A 20108-nucleotide genomic window follows, 5' to 3' on the forward strand; every position below is an offset into this window, starting at 1 on the left:
TTAAAAGGGGATTAGCTCCTAATCTATTAGTGGGCCGACAGTTGCTTGTGGGCGTCACTGCCAGAGCCGGCCACGGCAAGGGGCGAGGCCAGCAGCAGGCGGCGGCGAGGCCAAGGGTGGGTGTGCCGGGGGAGGGGGGCTGGCAAGTAGGGTGTCGTGGAAGCGGAGGTTAGGGCACGGTGATAGCAAGCACGCAACGACTGCGGAGGCACTGCAGGCAGGCGGGCAGGGGAGGCGCAGCGGCGAGTGTCAGAGGTGGGGCGCGAGCGTGGGCAGCAGCGAGGCAACAACAATGGGAACGGAGAGCAACAGCAACAAGCAGCGATAATTCGCGCAACCGCGGGCGTGAGCGGTGGTGGAGAAGCGGCCACGCGGGCGAGTGATATGTCTCCAACGTATCTATAATTTTTGATTGTTCCACGCTACTATATTATCATTCTTGGATGTTTTACAATCATTTTATAGGAACTTTTTATCATTTTTTGGGACTAACCTATTGACATAGTGCCCAGTGCCAGTTGCTGTTTTTTGCTTGTTTTTTACTTCGCAGAAAATCAATACCAAATGGAGTCCAAACAGAATGAAACTTTTTGGAGATTTTTTTGGACCAGAAGACACAACTTGGGCCAAAGAAGTACCAGAGGGGTGCCCTGAGGGGGGGGGGTACAACCCACCTGGGCGCGCCTCGGGCCTAGGCCTTGTTTTCAAGCATTGCGATACCGTTTGTGCTCACTTTTTTTACTTGCTACCATGCTGTTTTTATTGTTACTATTACAAAAATCAATATCTACTATCACCATCTCTTCGCCGAACTAGTGCACCTATACAAATTACCATTTTATTATTTGGTTGCAGGGTTGTTTGATAGAGACCATCTTCATCCTACTCCTCCCATGAATTGATAAACCTTAGGTCATCCACTTGATGGAAAATTGCTACTGTGCTACAAAACTCTACGCTTGGAGGCCCAACACGAGTCTACAAGAATAAAGTTGCATAGTAGACATCAGTGAGCAGCGACTGGCGCGGCCAGGCATGGTGGGCCACGCGCGCGGACGGCGGGGTCACAGCCAGGCGCGGCCAGGTGACACAGGCACACGGCTAGGGAGCGTGCAGAGCGAGCTCTGAGTGCGGCCATGGAGAATGCGGTTGGAAGCTATAGCATCAAGCGGGAGACGCGTGATAACCCACAACTATAGGGGTCGCAACAGTTTTTGAGGGTAGAGTATTCAACCCAAATTTATTGATTCGACACAAGGGGAGCCAAAGAATATTCTCAAGTATTAGCATCTGAGTTGTCAATTCAGCTACACCTGAAAGACTTAATATCTGCATCAAAGTATTTAGTAGCAAAGTAGTATGGAAGTAACGGTAACAGTGGTAAAAGTAATAGTAGCGATTTTGTAGCAATTATAACATCATCAGTAACGAAAGTAACGAAGAAAAGATCAATATGAAACGAACTCGTAGGTAATGGATCAGTGATGGATAATTATGTCGGATGGCATTCATCATGCAACAGTTATAACCTAGGGTGACATACAACTAGCTCCAATTCATCAATATAATGTAGGCATGTATTCCGAATATAGTCGGACGTGCTTATGGAAAAGAACTTGCATGGCATCTTTTATCCTACCCTCCCGTGGCAGTGGGGTCCTAATGGAAACTAAGGGATATTAAGGCCTCCTTTTAATAGAGAACCACAAAAAAGCATTAGCACCTAGTGAATAACTCCTCAAACTACGATAATCACCGGAAAGAATCCCAATTATTATCACCTTGGGGTATGCGGATCATAACTCGTAATAGGTGTCTACAACTTGCAAGATCGGACCAAGAACACAAAATATATTCATGAAAACATAATAGGTTCAGATATGAAATCATGGCACTCAGGCCCTAGTGACAAGCATTAAGCATAGCAAAGTCATAGCAACATCAATCTCAGAACATAGTGGATACTAGTGATCAAATCCTAACAAAACTAACTCGTTTACATGATAAATCTCATCCAACTCATCACCGTCCAGCAAGCCTATGATGGAATTACTCATGCACGGCGGTGAGTATCATGAAATTGGTGATGGACGAAGGTTGGTGATGATGATGGCGATGGATCCCCCTCTCCAGAGCCCAAAACAGACTCCAGACCAGCCCTCCCTAGGAAGAACGGGAGGCGGTGGTGGCTCCGTATCATAAAACATGATGGATCCTTCTCTTTGACTTTTTTTCTCCGCGGATGTGAATGTATAGAGTTGGAGTTAGGGTCCGAGGAGGTCCAGGGGAACCACAAGGTAGGGGCACGCCCCCATCCTTGTGGTTTCCTGGTGGGTCCCCTCTGGTTGATTCTTTCGCCAATATTTTTATATATTCCAAAAATATTCTTCATAAATTTTTAGGTCATGCCGAGAACTTTTATTTCTGCACACAAATATCACCAAGGCAATTATGCTCAAAACAGTGTCAGCCCAGGTTATTTCCATTCAATTCATGCAAATTAGAGTGCAAAACAAGGGCAAAAGAGTTTGGACAAGTAGATACGATGTAGACATATCAACGCGCTAGGGGATCGAATTCGACAAAAGAAGGGAGGCGAAGAAGCGGTGGCTCACGACGGGCTGGAAGGCGTGCTTGGAGATGTCGGGGTCTGTCGGAGAAGGGCGAGTCGACTGCGCGAAGAGGTGGCCGTAGTCATAGAAGATTCAACGATGGCGCGGTGGCTTTGGCGCTTGTTGAAGACAAACATGATGAGGAGAGCGAGAGTGAGGGAAACGGTGTGGCTAGGGTTCGGGGGAGGGGGTTGCTTGGGGTCCTTATCTTCGCGCATGGCCATGCACCGGCCATCCAGCGGTGGAGGAAGGTGGAGGTGGGCTACGCTTCACTGTGGCTCCTAAGGCCCAACTGCTTAGTGGGCTTTTCTTTTTATTAATTTATTTTCCGTTTCTTTTATTTAGCTACTGTTTTATTCATTCTTCGTAGCAATTGATTTTTGTTGTTCATGAAACTTTGCAAATAAATCACACACAATACTTTGAAGCTGATCACAATTTTTGAGGCATTTAGAAATGCTTAAAATTTCATTTCAAATTTAAATTATCCGATTTTTTTTGCGAGGGAGAAATTGTTAATATAAAAAAAGTTGGTTTCTTCATGAAAATTAGTTGATGAATATTTGCAACCCGAACATTTTTATTTTGCTTTTGAATAAATATTATTTTTACTTTATGTCAAATTTGAGTTGGACTTGAATTTTGATCAAGTGACAATTAGCAGCATCAAAAGGTGATGACTTGGCACCATTAGGGGAAGATTACCGTAGCATGATTCTTCGGATGTTACAGTAGGATAATTTCTCTTGGGAGCTCATGATTGTAGCATGTGTACATCATGTACTTAAGACTCCCCCCAAGCTTAAGCGATGCTTTCTCCCTCACGAGGCCAAAAACTATATATATATATATATATATATATATATATATATATATATATATAATTCTGATCATGATGAACCAGATGCACAGGATAAAACTTTTGATGAAATTCCAATTTCAATCGATTCCAATCCCACGTTTCAATATCATCACATAGCCTATACCATGTCAATACCATTACCTTCAAAGATAAATGGAAAACCTTCTTCTAAACTTCATCTCTGGGTAAACCAGCAGTTGGGAAACATTGCATGGAGAAACAAAAATATTTCTACGCACAGGCAAGATCTATCCATGGAGATGCATACCTACGAGAGGGGGAGAGCATCTACATACCCTTGTAGATCACTAAGCGGAAGCATTTATCAACGCGGTTGATGTAGTCATACACCTTCACGATCTGTTCCGATCAAGCACCGAACATACGGCACCTCCGCACTCAACGCATGTTCAGCTCGATCACGTCCTCGCCTTCTTGATCCAGCAAGAAGGGCGAAGTAGTAGATGAGTTCTGGCAGCACGATGGTGTGGTGACGTGTAGCGACCCGACCCAAATGGATCAAGTCTCCATGCTTAATTATCATCCCTGGATCGGTATGCTGACACACACAGTACTCAAGGATTTATAATAGAGTTCAATAACATGTATAAAGTAACATAGATACTATTACCTCAATCCATATAGCGGAAGTAACAACGAAGTTGTGGAGTCCCAATAACACCAACGGCAAAGTTGAGTGCGTGTAGGCTAGCATGTTGAATGTACTGGCAATTTCACACCATAGAATAATAATGAAAATGTCTATCTCGATATGCATATTTGGATGGTGGAGGCTCTAAGTTTAATTTTGCATAAAGCTATTTTTTCCCTACTACAAAGGAATAAATTTTTATTACTACAAAGTTCATAACATTATTGAGATGGTTCCTCCAACTCAATCCCAAATTTCCCAAAACATTAATAACCCAATTCATTAATTAAATAAAGTGATGAGATCAAACAATAATCTACTTCTAGATACTCAAAGTTGTCCATAATCGGGGACACGACTAATCATGATTAGTTTGTACACTCTGCAGAGGTTTGCACACTTTTCCCCACAAGACTCGATCTCCTCCATTGAATTCCTCACACTGCCTGATGTTTGAGAACCGGATGATTGAGACATAGTCTTTCCGAAGAGGTCCCTTTAACCGATAGATAGGCTGGTACACCTACAATTCCCCTACATCTGCTAGCCTATCATGGAAAGGTTTCCCACAAGTTACTCAACTATGCCAGAGCCCATAATGGCTTGTGGATGCACACGGAAGTTTCTAGGCATGAAATATTGTATGATCCCTTTTAGCCTGGGTGGCATTCCATAGGGTGATCTCACGGGTCCTCCAGGATCCCTTGGGAAAGCACTGGTTTCTCCAGGTGCCCGGGTAAGCCACTGGTTTCTCCAGGTGCCCGGGCAAGCCACTGGTTTCTCCAGGGTGCCCCTACCATTCCACACAGATGTGTTATTGTTGCCACCTTAAGGTTAACCCATAATTATTATTTCTCTCTCACAAATTGCATGAAACACACGTACCAATCCCCGTCTACAAGCATGACTAAGAAATATATAAGCATAACGAATATTGCCGGGGTGTTTCAAGGATCGTAGGTTCCTACCTCATGAACTACATAGCAATGCCCAATTCCCAATCCTACTCATGCAAATTTGTAAGGGTGAACTAATGCATAGTAAAAATTGGGTATAGAAAAGTATGTTCAAGGGTGAACTTGCCTTGTTCTGTTGATGAAGATTCTTCGCACTCATAATTTTGGTAGCTCTACTCGTCATACTCTGATCAATCTATCGTAAGCAAGCAATTATAATCACACATAAGCAATCACTCAAAGATCAAAAGAAACCAAATAAAAGAATTACGAAACTCCAAAAAGAAATAAGTAGAGTTTCTGGACAGAACATATTTTTAACAGTAGCAAAATTATGTGATTTTGACTTTAACAAAAAGTACATGTCAAGAGCTTCGATTTGCAAAAAGAATCAACTAAATCAGAGTTCTAAAACTCAAGTTATTGCCAAAACAAGTTTAGATTTGAATATGATCTAATTCAAATCTTTAAAATTTCAAAAAGTTGATTTTATATGTTCTCTGGATAGTTGAGATCATGATGAAGAATTTGGCATTGGTTCACTGAATTTGGACAAATGGTTGAAATGTTGTGAGGGTTTGAAAATCAGGGACTAATCTGAAAGGAAGGAAAACTACACCTAGGTCCCTGGCCATGTGTCATCCTACCGTTAGCTGGAAATCGTTCGCTGCGAGGTTAAACTAGTGAACATTACCTAAATAGAGCATACCGGTTCGAAAGAAAAAAACAATTAGATGTAATCTTAGCGGTCTATTCAAGATCTGATGAACGAGAGGGAGCGACGGCTTACAACGGTAGTGGGCGTCGATGTCGCCGCAGAAGGATGTCGCGGCGACTCGGGTGAAGTCATGGCGCCTGCTTCGGTGGTCCTCCAGCGTGGGCGCAAGGTCGGGGGAAGCGGCGCGAGGTCGTGAAGTTGATGGCAGGGTAGGCGCTCGGCTGCTACGTCAGAACGGCGCGGCGCTTTGTGGCGGAGCTTGGAGGATCTCGCCAACTCCGGCGAGTTCGTGCGGGACGTGGAGAGGGGCTCAGGCGGAATTGGTTGAGGGGAAACGAGGCCTAGAGCATGGGTATTTATATAGGAGCTTTCGTGGGAGAGGGGACATGCTCGGGATAGAATCCCGGGCGGACTCAAACAGCGGCCGGTGAGGCGTGGAAGCACGGGACTCCGACGGGAGGTCGGGGACGAACCCGATAGGTGGGACCCACCTGCCGGTGGTTGGTTGAGCGGGCGAGCGAGGCGGAGGTAGTTCGGGCGCGGGTGCAGGCTTCACCGCTGGCTGGGCCGTGGCCTCGCCTGGTGCTAGCTGGGCCGGCTGGAGCGCTGGGCCTGATTGGCAGTGCCCCCCCTTTTTTTTATAAAAAACATTTTTTGAATAAGTCAGAGAGTAAAAGTCAAAAAAGAAAAATCAAGATAATTTTTTCGTAGAAAAGAAATATATCAAAATTCTTAGAATAAAACAAAGAAAAATATGAACTATTTTTCATAAGCAAAGAAATACAAATTTTTTTTGTAATAACTTCAAATTGGATTTGAATTTGATTTTCAAATCTTAGGCAAATAATTTTCTATTTTCTTTATAAGAATACTTCTCAAATTTTCTCTGAAGTTTGAAGGGTCCTGTTTCCTTCACTCAAGTATTTATATTGAGAGAATTTCGAGATGATTTGAAATTCCAACCAAAAAAAGAAAATTCCCAATAGTGCTCCAAATAAGTTTTGAAATTGGTACTCATTACTCCCCACTCTATTTCATAAATTTTTAAGAAGTCATATATCTTCTCTCATGAAAATCCTGGAGTGGCATAAAGCTTCTGAGTTTGAAATAGTTTCAAATGAAATCAAATCATTCAAAACCCCATTTTTTCCAAATGGAAGAAGTCCTGTTATCTTTACTCTAGGATTTGTTTTGAATTCCATGGAACCAAAAGCAAGAATGAAAGTTTGGGAAATTCCTTTTATTCCCTCTCATTTAACTTTCAAAAAGTTTCAAATTCCACTCAATTTCACATAATATAACATCCCAAAATTAAAATTTAGAATTTTGGGATGTTACAAACGTACCACCCTTAAAATGAATCTCGCCCTCGAGATTCAGAGAGGCTAGCAAGAAATAGGTTAGGTTCGGGGGTCTCCTCAAAATCCATCGATTTCCACAAAGGTCTGGGGTGCTACCACCCTTAGAACTGCCTCCGCCTCACTCATATACTCCATCCTTTTTGTTGACAGGGTCAGTCTTGTGAGATTCTTGGGAAAATTCCTACTCTAAGGCTCTCCCGGTAGGGGCATAACCTTTTCCTCAATTTTTGTGTCCTTTCATCTTGGTAAGGTTCTTCTGAGACCGGGTCTTCTTAGCTGATAGGTCTGGTGCCAATATAAAATAACTATCGATATCTCATGGTGGTCAACAATTTATGGTTTCTCGTGTAGGAAATGGGTCTGGGTTGAATCTCACTGTATATCCTATGATTGACAATAGCTACCTTGTACAAGGGAAAATTGTCATACCATTCTAAGGTTTAAACAAGGTTTTAATCATCGTCTCTCTACTGTGGGTAAGTCACTCAGATTTACCATCCCATATAGCAAGGAAAATAATTAGAGTAAGTCTGTATGGTGATCAATCCATTCCGCACCCAGATCATTACCCTGTATAAGGTTTAGCGAATCTCGCATTCTAACACTGGGTCATCCTCACAAGCATTGCAACATTTCTCTTGTCCATGAACTGGGTTCGAAAAAATCCATTGATTATGCAAGCCAAACAAACATTTATCGTTTCTTCAGAACTCTCAGGTTTTGCGTTACTCGTATAAGATCGTCTGTTGATAAAGTCGTAACTTCTTGGTGTTTTCCCTTCAGTTAGAGTGTGCTTGCTTCTTGTTAGGTCCTGGAGCCCATGGGTTATGGCCCATCTCATCACTTGTAAACCTTGAACTCATCATCGGGTTGCAACTGATCATTATTCCAACATCCAGCTTCCTAGCATTCTTAAATCCATCCAATTGCACCCTTCCTTCTATTGGTACAAAACTAAGATGTAATTACTCAGACTCATCATTGAGTGGTCCATTCCAACGTTTGACGTAGCTAACCACTATCTCTTGTATTCGGTAACGGTGTTGGGTTCTACCACCCATAAAATGAATAGACACTAGTTTGTTCAAAATCTTATTCCATGTATCATGATTTCACTCATTGCCTATATTGTAACAACTCATAAAATCAAAATCAATACCAATGATGCTAACTTTATTGATTCTCAAATTATTACAATCTCCTGCATTTCCATTACATGACACAACTCAACACCTCAATATGCGTGTTCCCACTACCTGGTGTATTTTTTTTACAAACTCAACTATTTAGCACAAGTCTCCTTCTCATTGGGACAATCTCTGGCAAAGTTTCCTGCTTCATTACAGCGGAAACATATTACTTCTGACAAGTTTCGAGGTTTCCTTGTGATTACATAGCCTCCTTGGGTTCCCAGGTTCCTTTTTGGGCAACCGCTGAAGTAGTGCCCTAGATCTTTGCACCTGAAACATGTGATATGACTCAGGTCCTTCTTTGTAGAAATTGGGTTGTTCTGGGGATACATTCTATTTCTCTTCCTGGACTTTTCGGTACCAATTAGGGGTTCTATTTCCTGTGGGTCATACTCTACTTCGACTATCGGAATTCTCCTAGATACTCCTTCGGACAATACTGGGAGATGTGTCCTTCTTCTCCACATGAATAGCATGACTTGGTGTACAGTTTAATTAGATCTTCTTCGGGTGTGTCCTCAACATCTTCCTTCATCACGAGTTTATATAAAAATTTCCTTGATGGATCCTTTCTTGGTTCTTTCTTCTGTTGGATAGTTCGTTGTACCATGGGGTAAATGTGACACTGAGTAGGGTAGTGGGTAGTCCCTTCACATAAGAAACAAGTAATCTGCCTAGTTGGGCATTGCTGGGTGACTTTCTTCACAATGAGGGCATTCATCCTTGTGTTATTTATGGTTGTGTCCTATTTCTTCACAAAGCTTGCATGCACAAGGTTTGTTCATATCTCTCCATAAGACCTCAATTTCTGGGAACAAGATGAGACCTTAGCAGAGTCAACTTATATTCTTCCCAAGTGGTTGATCCTTGCCATCCATTGATGGCTTGGTACATCCTCCACCAAGTAGCAACACCATTTGCAAAGTATTGAAGAGCATCTTGGACCCTATCCTTTCCGGCTATAGCATTATTCTTCATGTGATCTTCCATGTTCTCAATCCATTTGTCCGTCTCCAGTCGACTCATCGATCCAGAAAATATGAGTTCATCTCCATATACCTTCTAGTGGGTCAAAGGGTTTTGGGTAAGGACGAGATAAGATTGGAGAGGGGGGGGGGCGAATGTACCCATACCCACAAAAGACACAACAGCTAAAATGTGGAATAATTCCACACATTCACTCAGTTCAATCAATCCTATAGTACCGCCACCCACATAAGTTTGTGTGGTCGGAAACTCTAATCGCAAAAGCGTTTACCTTTATTCAGTCATGGTGGGCTACAACTAAACTAGCTTCTTCATGTCCCGGTTCATGTCTCCGCGGGCTTCTTCCTATCATGCTTGATCTTCTCAAGTTCTTTTGCCAGATCATCTCTGCTGACGCAAAGTCTCTTGTGACATCCTTGAATATCTTGGAGTTGCGTTCGAAGCTCCTGGCTTTCAACATCCTTGGCATGAGCCATGGTCCTACCACTACTGCAGGATGCTGCTAACACGACACTATGATCACAAACCCTTTGACGAAACTGTGTGTGATGCAATAATCACAAACGGTGGTGTAAAAACAGTCAAAAAGGTGCAAAATGTTTGCGATGGAGGATGCATCAAAGATGGTTTAGATTTTAGTTGTGTGTGCGATGCAGGGCATACAGTTCAGTTCAATCAACTGTTTGCGATGAGGAGGAACGAAAGAAACGGGTAGCCAGATGAAGGTGTGTGCGATATACAACATATGGTTCACTCGGATGAACTGTTTGTGATTAGGCAACACAAAAGAAGCGGTCAGCCAGATCAAGGTGTGTGTGATACATGGCATGCAGTTCACTCAGATGAACTGTTTGCGTTGAGACAAGAAAACAGAAACGGTTCAATATATCAAGATGTGTGTGATACGCGACAAACAAGCCTGTAATCAGAAATGTGTGCGAAGACCGATAATAACCCAGACGATTGCTTCTAATAAGACGTATGTGATATGCTCTATCTACACAACATCTATTGGCCATTGGGGGACGAGCGGTCATCCGGATACGCCATAAAGATGCGAAGATGCATCCTATATCAGCAAGGACTAGCTGTTCCACTAGTAGCTCATGTAAGAGAACTCTCAAGTTAAGTGTGCTCAGGCTGGAGCAGCCATCAGATATGTGACTGGATGGGAAGTTGTGTTGACTGATCAGAGCCATGAGTTAATTTAACCTCGAGGTCCTTGTTTTTCATTTTTTATTTTTAACACATGTTAAAGAAGGTCTACTGCATTACTCTTTGACAATGTGCGATACGTGGCATACAGTTGATCCATCCGGCCTGTTTGTGATGGAATAAGCCGTGTGTGTTGTGGGCAAATGTGTGCCAGTATTCAACTGTTTGCGATTGATGAATTCATCAACGACGGGTTCCCTAGTGTGGTCCATGTTCATCTGATCATCATCTACTTCTTGTGCTAGCTCGATGTTCCTCCTATGCTAAGTTTCCATTAATTGATGGCGTTTTATGAACACGCCACCGTTTCCCCCATTTCCTCAACTGTTCCCCGCCACGACCCGTCAAGGCCGTGGCACTCCCCGACAACGCGATGGACGACGCCGCGATGCGCGTCATCGCCAAGGTTGAGCAAACCTTTGGTGCATGGCGCTTGAGCACCGCGGATCAAGATAGGCATGTCAGCGCCGAGAGGCTACAGCTCGCTGCACAACATGATCGATGGCGCGCCGTAGAGCAAGCTACGTGCGTCCGCGCCGATAGGCTGCGGCTCGCCACATGGCGAGACCGTTGGAGCGCCGCACAGCAAGAACAAATCCATCAACGCTTGCCTGCCGTTGACACGACGTCACAGCTGGGTATACGTCCCGTCAGTACCCTCCTTCCTCGCCAGGAGTGGGCAGACGCCCTTTGCGCCGTACTTGCACCAGAGGCCGACCGCACCGTACTTACACCGGAAGCCCGCCACGCCGTTCGCATGGGTCGCGTCGTTCGCCTTGTCTGCGGCCCGCTCGATGCCAACGTGCTAGTCGGTAGGCTCGATGGCCTCCTTGGCCCAGGTGTCCACCTGGGCGCAGTAGAGGAACATGGCCGTCGCATCCTCGAGCTGGTGATGTCCGATGAAATAGCCAACTTGGAGCTTGAGATCACGCTCCAGATGTACCGTGAGCATGTCGAGCACTTGGATGAACACCTGCACGTGTTCAGGCAGAGCCAAGAGCTACCGTAGGCAAGGGCTGTTGGTCATGGTCTCATGGACGCGTTTTATTTTGTTGAGTCATTTCAACATGGATAGCTATGTATTCACATCAATCATAGTATTGCTCTGTTTATTCCTCGGTTTCAATATGTGTACTCTATTTTCCATTCTTATATGTTCTGTTTCAATGTGTGTATATACGCTTTCCATTCTGTATATGTGGATGATAATAGCTAGATTCAAATTAGTATACAAAAACAGATAGAAAATGGAATTCATAATATATATATATATATATATTAATTGTTCATTAGTTCATCACAGAATATATATATATATATAATACCATCAGATATACGTGATGATACTTAACTACTAGGTACAATGCATAAAATTGAAAACAAACAATACTAAAACTAATAATCCCTCCTGGGGCTAGTATTCCGGCAGCCCCTTGCCAGCAGCTCCCTGGTGCGCGATGTCTTCCCAGTGCGGAGGCAGTACTCCGCCTCCTCTACCTCGTAGCGCTTGACGTACCGATCTGCCTCTTGCTGGCGGACGCGCACGAACGATCTTGCCATTTTGTTGGGCGCCCATCGGAGCTCCTCGTCGGTGGCATGCTGGAGCTTATCGGCCCACCTCCACGCAGCAACGAGGCGCCCAGTGCCTATGACCTTCCTCAAGAAGTACCCGTCTTCGTACACCTCCTCCGCACGACGAAGCGCCCGCTCCCAAAGCTCCGCCGCCTCCTTTTTCTAGGCAGAATCACGGTCTTCACAAGCCACCTGGTACCTGGCTTCCTCCTCCGCCATCTCCTTCTTGAACGCCACTTGCCTTGCTTTCTTAGCCGGCGGCAGCGACTTCCACAGACAAAGATTGTACTGGCCCCAAAACCAATCCAAAGTTGGGGGGTCCGGTGCAACCTTGTCCGGCAGCGCGACGTGTCCTCGTCGCTAATATTTGAGTGATCATCCTTGGGGCGGTGACTCCTCGTCGGCGCGTGGGCAGACTGGCGGCGCCATGGCAGAGATTTGAGAGAGAGAGAGAGAGGGCGAGCGAGGGGAGGATGTAGATGAGAATGCAGGTGGGACGATGTGAGCAAGGTAGTATTTATTGGCAACCGGAATCTAGATCGACGGGAATAGTACACACGCAGGTCGCCAGAATTTATGAGTACTGTAGTTTGAATTACACACGATTCCCGCAGCAAAATCTGTGTGTGAACATAATAGTTGACGGCTTCAAATACACAACCGTGTCTGATTAATGATCCCCGCCACTCACCTACCAAACCTCCAGCCGCGAGATAGAGTGCCAATCGTGTGGGGGTCGGTTCTCTTGCCAGATCTTTACATTTTCTTTTTTGAACACCAGATAGTTACATCGTCTGTTGATTTTTTTACTCGCACACAAGTACACAAAAATATGATTTTTAAAACCGTTATGGTTAGCTGTTGCATGTAGATATAGTTCAAATTTGAATTATGGTAATTAAATCGCTAGAAAATCACTTAAATGTCTTTAAAAGGTCAAATGACCCCTAAAATTTTCAAATTTTCACATGAAAGTTTAATTAGTGCACGTTAAACATACAATAAAATTGAAGGCCGTAAGAGGAAGCTATCTCCCGTTCATCATCAAACATGCATTGTTCCCTCTCGGAACCATGAACCTTTTAGTGAGTTGCTCCGGTTTGTGAGGGTGGTGTGTCCAAACTTTCGTCAAACAGGCCAATTTTTTTACCACATCATCTTGGTGGCATGACATTACATCAAGCAAGGCTTCATGTTTTTCTGATCATTTTTTATTTTTTGGATCGCCATGCATGTGCCCATGCTGTGAGACCAATATGTTTGAAAATTGCTTCTATTTTACCGCACATGGAATTAACTCGCACACAACTACACAAATATGATTTTTCAAACCGTTATGGTTAGCCGTTGCATGTAGATGTAGTTCAAATTTGAATTACGGTCATTAAATGGCTAGAAAATCACTTAAATGTCTTTAAAAGGTCAAATGACCGCTAGAATTTTCCAAAATTTCACAGTACAGTTGTAGCAGTGCACGTCAACCGTAGGAAAAATTTGAAGGCCATAAGAGGAAGCTATCACCTTTTCGTCATCAAACATGCATTGTTCCCTCTCGGAACCACGAGCCTTCTAGTGAGTTGCTCCGGTTTATGAGGGGTGTGTGTCCAAACTTTCGTCAAACATGCCAATTTTTTTTACCACATCATCTTGGTGGCATGACATTACATCAAGCAAGGTTTCATGTTTTTCTGATCATTTTTTATTTTTTTTGGAATTTAAATGCCATGGCACTCCATGCATACATATGCATGTGTCCATGTCGTGAGACCAGTATGTTTGAAAATTCCTTCTAATTTACTGCACATGGAATTAACTCACACACAAGTACACAAATACGATTTTTCAAACCGTTATGGTTAGCCGTTGCATGAAGATGTAGTTCAAATTTGAATTATGGTCATTAAATGGCTAGAAAATCACTTAACTATCTTTACAAGGTCAAATGACCCCTAGAATTTTCCTAATTTTCACATTATAGTTATAGGAGTGCACGTTAAATATAGAAAAATTTGAAGGCCGTAAGAGGAAGCTATCTCCCATTCGTCATCAAACATGCATTGTTCCCTCTCGGAACCATGGGCCTTCTAGTGAGTTGCTCCGGTTTGTGAGGGGTGTGTGTCCAAATTTTCGTCAAACATGCCAATTTTTTTATCATATCATCTTGGTGGCATGACATTACATCAAGCAAGGTTTCATGTTTTTCTAATCATTTTTTAATTTTTTGGAATCAAAATGCCATGGCACTCCATGCATACATATGCATGTGTCCATGTCGTGAGACCAGTATGTTTGAAAATTCCTTCTAATTTACTGCACATGGAATTAACTCACACACAAGTACACAAATACAATTTTTCAAACCGTTATGGTTAGCCATTGCATGAAGATGTAGTTCAAATTTGAATTATGGTCATTAAATGGCTAGAAAATCACTTAACTATCTTTACAAGGTCAAATGACCCCTAGAATTTTCCTAATTTTCACATTATAGTTATAGTAGTGCACGTTAAATATAGAAAAAAATTGAAGGCCGTAAGAGGAAGCTATCTCCCATTCGTCATCAAACATGCATTGTTCCCTCTCAGAACCACGGGCCTTCTAGTGAGTTGCTCCGGTTTGTGAGGGGTGTGTGTCCAAACTTTCGTCAAACATGCCTATTTATTACCACATCATCTTGGTGGCATGACATTACATCAAGCAAGGTTCCATGTTTTTCTGATATTTTTTAATTTTTTGGAAATAAAATGCCATGTCACTCCATGCATACATTTACTGCACATGGAATTAACTCGCACACAAGTACACAAATATGATTTTTCAAACCGTTATGGTTAGCTGTTGCATGTAGGTGTAGTTCAAATTTGAATTACGGTCATTAAATGGCTAGAAAATCACTTAAATGTCTTTAAAAGGTTAAATGGCCCCTGAAATTTTCCAATTTTTCACATGACAATTGTATTAGTGCATGTTAAACATAGAAAACAATTTGAAGGCCGTAAGAGGAAGCTATCTCCCGTTCGTCATCAAACATGCATTGTTCCCTCTCAGAACCATGAGCCCTTTAGTGAGTTGCTCTGGTTTGTGAGGGGTGTTTGTCCAAACTTTCGTCAAACATGCCAATTTTTTTACCACAACATCTTGGTGGCATGACATTACATCAAGCAAGGTTTCATGTGTTTCTGATTTTTTTTGGAATTAAAATGCCATGTCACTCCATGCATACATATGCACGTGTCCATGTCATGAGACAAATATTTTTGAAAATTCCTTCTAATTTACCGCACATGGAATTAACTCGCACACAAGCACACAAATATGATTTTTCAAACCGTTATGGTTAGCCGTTGCATGTTGATGTAGTTCAAATTTGAATTACTGTCATTAAATGGCTAGACAATCACTTAAATGCCTTCAAAAGGTCCAGTGACCCCTGAAAATTTCCAATTTTTCACATGACAGTTGTATTAGTGCACATTACACATAGAAAAAATTTGAAGGCTGTAAGAGGAAGCTAACTCCCGTTCGTCATCAAGCACGCATTGTTCCCTCCCAGAACCACGAGCCTTCTAGTGAGTTGCTCCGGTTGGTGAGGGGTGTGTGTCCAAACTTTCATCACACATGCCAATATTTTTATCACATCATCTTGGTGGCATGACATTACATCAACCAAGGTTTCATGTGTTTCTGATATTTTTTTGGAATTTAAATGCCATGGCACTCCATGCTTAATTGTGTCATAGCCGTTAGACCAATACATTTGAAAATTCCTTCCAATTTACTGCACATGGAATTAAATCGCACTCAAGTACACAAAAGATGAATTTTCAAACCATTATGGTTAGCTGTTGCATGTACATGTAGTTCAAATTTCAATTACGGTCATTAAAAGGCTAGAAAATCACTTAAATGTCTTAAAAGGTTAAATGACCCCTGAAATTTTTCAAAATTTGACATGACAATTGTATTAGTACTACAAAATTTCTCGTACATTTAAAACACCATCCGTTGCCACTTTACTCCAAATTCGTCTTTCACAGCTAATAAAAAATATCTACAACATCACACAATGTTGTTTTCTAAGAACCGTTTGCGATGAAAATATCTGGGTCTATTTAAGTCTCCCTCCTTAAGCTTCGCCGGCTCGTCTGCTCCAGTGCTGACAACCCCCTGATACGTCCATTTTGCATCATGCTTTTGTATTGATATTTATTGCATTATGGGCTGTTATTACACATTATGTCACGATACTTATGCCTATTCTCTCTTATTTTACAAGGTTTACATAAAGAGGGAGAATGCCGGCAGCTGGGATTCTGGGCTGGAAAATAAGCAAATATTAGAGACCTATTTTGCACAGCTCCAAAAGTCGTGAAACTTCACGAAAGTCATTTTCAGAATATATAAAAAATACTGAGCGCAAGAAATTCCAGAGGGGGGCCACACCCTAGCCACGAGGGTGGGGGCGCGCCCTACCCCCTGGGCGCGCCCCCTGCCTCGTGGGCCCCCTGGTGGCCCTCCAATGCCCATCTTCTGCTATGTGGAGTCTTTTGTTGAGGAAAAAAATCATAAGCAAGCTTTCGGGATGAGACTCCGCCACCACGAGGCGGAACCTTGGCGGAACAAATCTAGGGCTCTGGCGGAGCTGTTCTGCCGGGGAAACTTCCCTCCGGGAGGGGGAAATCATCACCATCGTCATCACCAACGATCCTCTCGTCGGGAGGGGGTCAATCTCCATCAACATCTTCACGAGCACCATCTCCTCTCAAACCCTAGTTCATCTCTTGTATCCAATTCTTGTCTCTAAGTCTGGGATTGGTACCTGTGGGTTGCTAGTAGCGTTGATTACTCCTTGTAGTTGATGCTAGTTGGTTTATTTGGTGGAAGATCACATGTTCAGATCCTATGTGCATATTAATACTCCTCTGATTATGAACATGAATATGCTTTGTGAGTAGTTACGTTTGTTCCTGAGGACAAGAGAGAAGTCATGCTATTAGTAGTCATGTGAATTTGGTATTCGTTCGATATTTTGATGAGATGTATGTTGTCTCTCCTCTAGTGGTGTTATGTGAACGTCGACTACATGACACTTCACCATTATTTGGGCATAGAGGAAGGCATTGGGAAGTAATAAGTAGATGATGGGTTGCTAGAGTGACAGAAGCTTAAACCCTAGTTTATGCGTTGCTTCGTAAGGAGCTGATTTGGATCCATATGTTTCATGCTATGGTTAGGTTTACCTTAATACTTTTGTTGTAGTTGCGGATGCTTGCAATAGAGGTTAATCATAAGTGGGATGCTTGTCCAAGTAAGGACAGCACCCAAGAACCGGTCCACCCACATACCAGATTATCAAAGTACCAAACGCGAATCATATGATCGTGATGAAACCTAGCTCGACGATAATTCCCATGTGTCCTCGAGAGCGCTTTTCTCTTTATAAGAATTTGTCCAGGCTTGTCCTTTGCTACAAAAAGGATTGGGCCACCTTGCTGCACTTTATTTACTTATGTTACTTGTTGCTCGTTACAAATTATCTTATTACAAAACTATCTGTGAGCTATAATTTCAGTGCTTGCAGAGAATACCTTGCTGAAAATCGCTTCTCATTTCCTTCTGCTCCTCGTTGGGTTCGACACTCTTACTTATCGAGAGGACTACGATAGATCCCCTATACTTGTGGGTCATCAAGACTCTTTTCTGGCGCTGTTGCCGGGGACTGAAGCGCCTTTGGTAGGTGGAATTTGGTAAGGAAAAATTTATATAGTGTGCTGAAATTTACTTTTACTTGTTACTATGGAAAGTAATTCTTTGAGGGGCTTGTTCGGGGTATCTTCACCTCGACCAGTAGAGCAAAGAGTTGCTCCTCAACCTACTGAACCAACTGAAAATGAAAATGAAAATATCTACTTTGAAATTCCTTCGGGTATGATAGAAAAACTGCTAGATAATTCTTTTTCAGGAGATGGAACATTACATCCTGATGAGCACCTAATATATGTGGATGAAGTTTGTGGATTATTTAAGCTTGCAGGTACGCCCGATGATGTTATCAAGAAGAAGGTCTTCCCTTTATCTTTGGAGGGAGATGCATTGACATGGTATAGGCTATGTGATGATATGGGATCATGGAACTACAAACGATTGAAATTGGAATTTCATCAGAAGTTTTATCCTATGTATCTTGTTCATCGTGATCATAATTATATATATAATTTTTGGCCTCGCGAAGGAGAAAGCATGGCTCAAGCTTGGGGGAGGCTTAAGTCAATCTTATATTCATGCCCCAATCATGAGCTCTCAAGAGAAATGATTATCCAAAAAATTATGCTCGGCTTTCTGATAACAACCGCACCATGCTCGATACTTCTTGTGTTGGCTCTTTTATGATGAAGACTATTGAATTCAAATTGGATCTATTGGAAAGAATTAAACGCAACTCTGAAGATTGGGATCTCGACGAAGGTAAGGAGTCAGGTACGACACCTAAGTTTGATTGTGTGAAATCTTTTATGAATACTAATGTTTTCCATAAATTTAGCACTAAATATGGACTTGACTCTGAAATAATAGCTTCTTTCTGTGAATCTTTTTCTACTCATGTTGATCTCCCTAAGGAGAAGTGGTTTAAATATCATCCTCCCATAGAAGTAAAAGTAGTTGCACCTGTTAAAGTTGAAGAAAAGACTATCACTTATAATGATCCTATTGTTCCTACTGCTTATGTTGAGAAACCACCTTTTCCTATTAGGATAAAAGATCAAGCTAAAGCTTCAACTGTGGTTCATAAAAGCAATATTAGAACCTATACACCTCCTGAGCAAGTTAAAGTTGAACCTAATATTGCTATTGTTAAGGATCTCTTGGCTGATAATATTGATGGGTATGTTATTTATTTCTGTGATGAAACTGCTAGGATTGCTAGACCTTGTGCTAAAGATAAACTTAGACCTGTGGTAGGCATGCCTGTTATTTCTGTTAAGATAGGAGATCATTGTTATCATGGCTTGTGTGATATGGGTGCTAGTGCTAGTGCAATACCTATTGACTTGTACACCGAAATTATGCATGATATTGCACCTGCTGAGTTAGAAGATATTGATGTCACAATTAAACTTGCCAATGGAGATACTATTTCACCAATTGGGATTGTTAGAGATGTTGAAGTCTTGTGTGGGAAAACTAAATATCCTGCTGATTTTCTTGTTCTTGGCTCCCCACAAGATAGCTTTTGTCCCATTATATTTGGTAGACCCTTCTTAAACACTGTTAATGCTAGGATAGACTGCAAAAAGGATGTTATTACTATTGGTTTCGGTGATATGTCTCATGAGTTCAACTTTTCTAAATTTCGTAGACAACACCGTGAAGAGGAATTTCCTAGTAAAGATGAAATTATTGGTCTTGCTTCTATTGCCGTACCTCCTAGTGATCCTTTAGAACAATATTTGCTAGACCATGAAAATGATATGTTTATGAATGAAAGAAGGGAAATAGATGAAGTGTTCTTTAAACAGGGACCTATTCTGAAACACAATTTGCCTGTTGAAATCATAGGGGATCCTCCTCCACCCAAGGGTGATCCCGTGTTTGAGCTTAAACCATTGCCTAATACTCTTAAGTATGCTTATCTTGATGAAAAGAAGATATATCCTGTTATTATTAGTTCTAACCTTTCAAAGAAGGAGGACTAAAGAATATAGAAGACTCTGAAGAAGCACCGTGATGCTATTGCATATACTCTTGATGATCTTAAGGGCATTAGTCCCACTCTATGTCAACACAAAATAAATTTGGAAAAAGATGCCAAACCAGTTATTGATCACCAACGACGACTGAATCCTAAGATGAAAGAAGTGGTAAGAAAACAAATACTAAAGCTCCTTGAGGCAGGTCTAATTTATCCCGTTGCTGATAGTCAGTGGGTAAGTCATGTCCATTGTGTTCCTAAGAAGGGAGGTATTACTGTCGTTCCTAATGATA

This window comes from Triticum aestivum, chromosome 1A (assembly GCF_018294505.1).
Source record: "Triticum aestivum cultivar Chinese Spring chromosome 1A, IWGSC CS RefSeq v2.1, whole genome shotgun sequence".
NCBI classification, from domain to species: Eukaryota; Viridiplantae; Streptophyta; class Magnoliopsida; order Poales; family Poaceae; genus Triticum; species Triticum aestivum.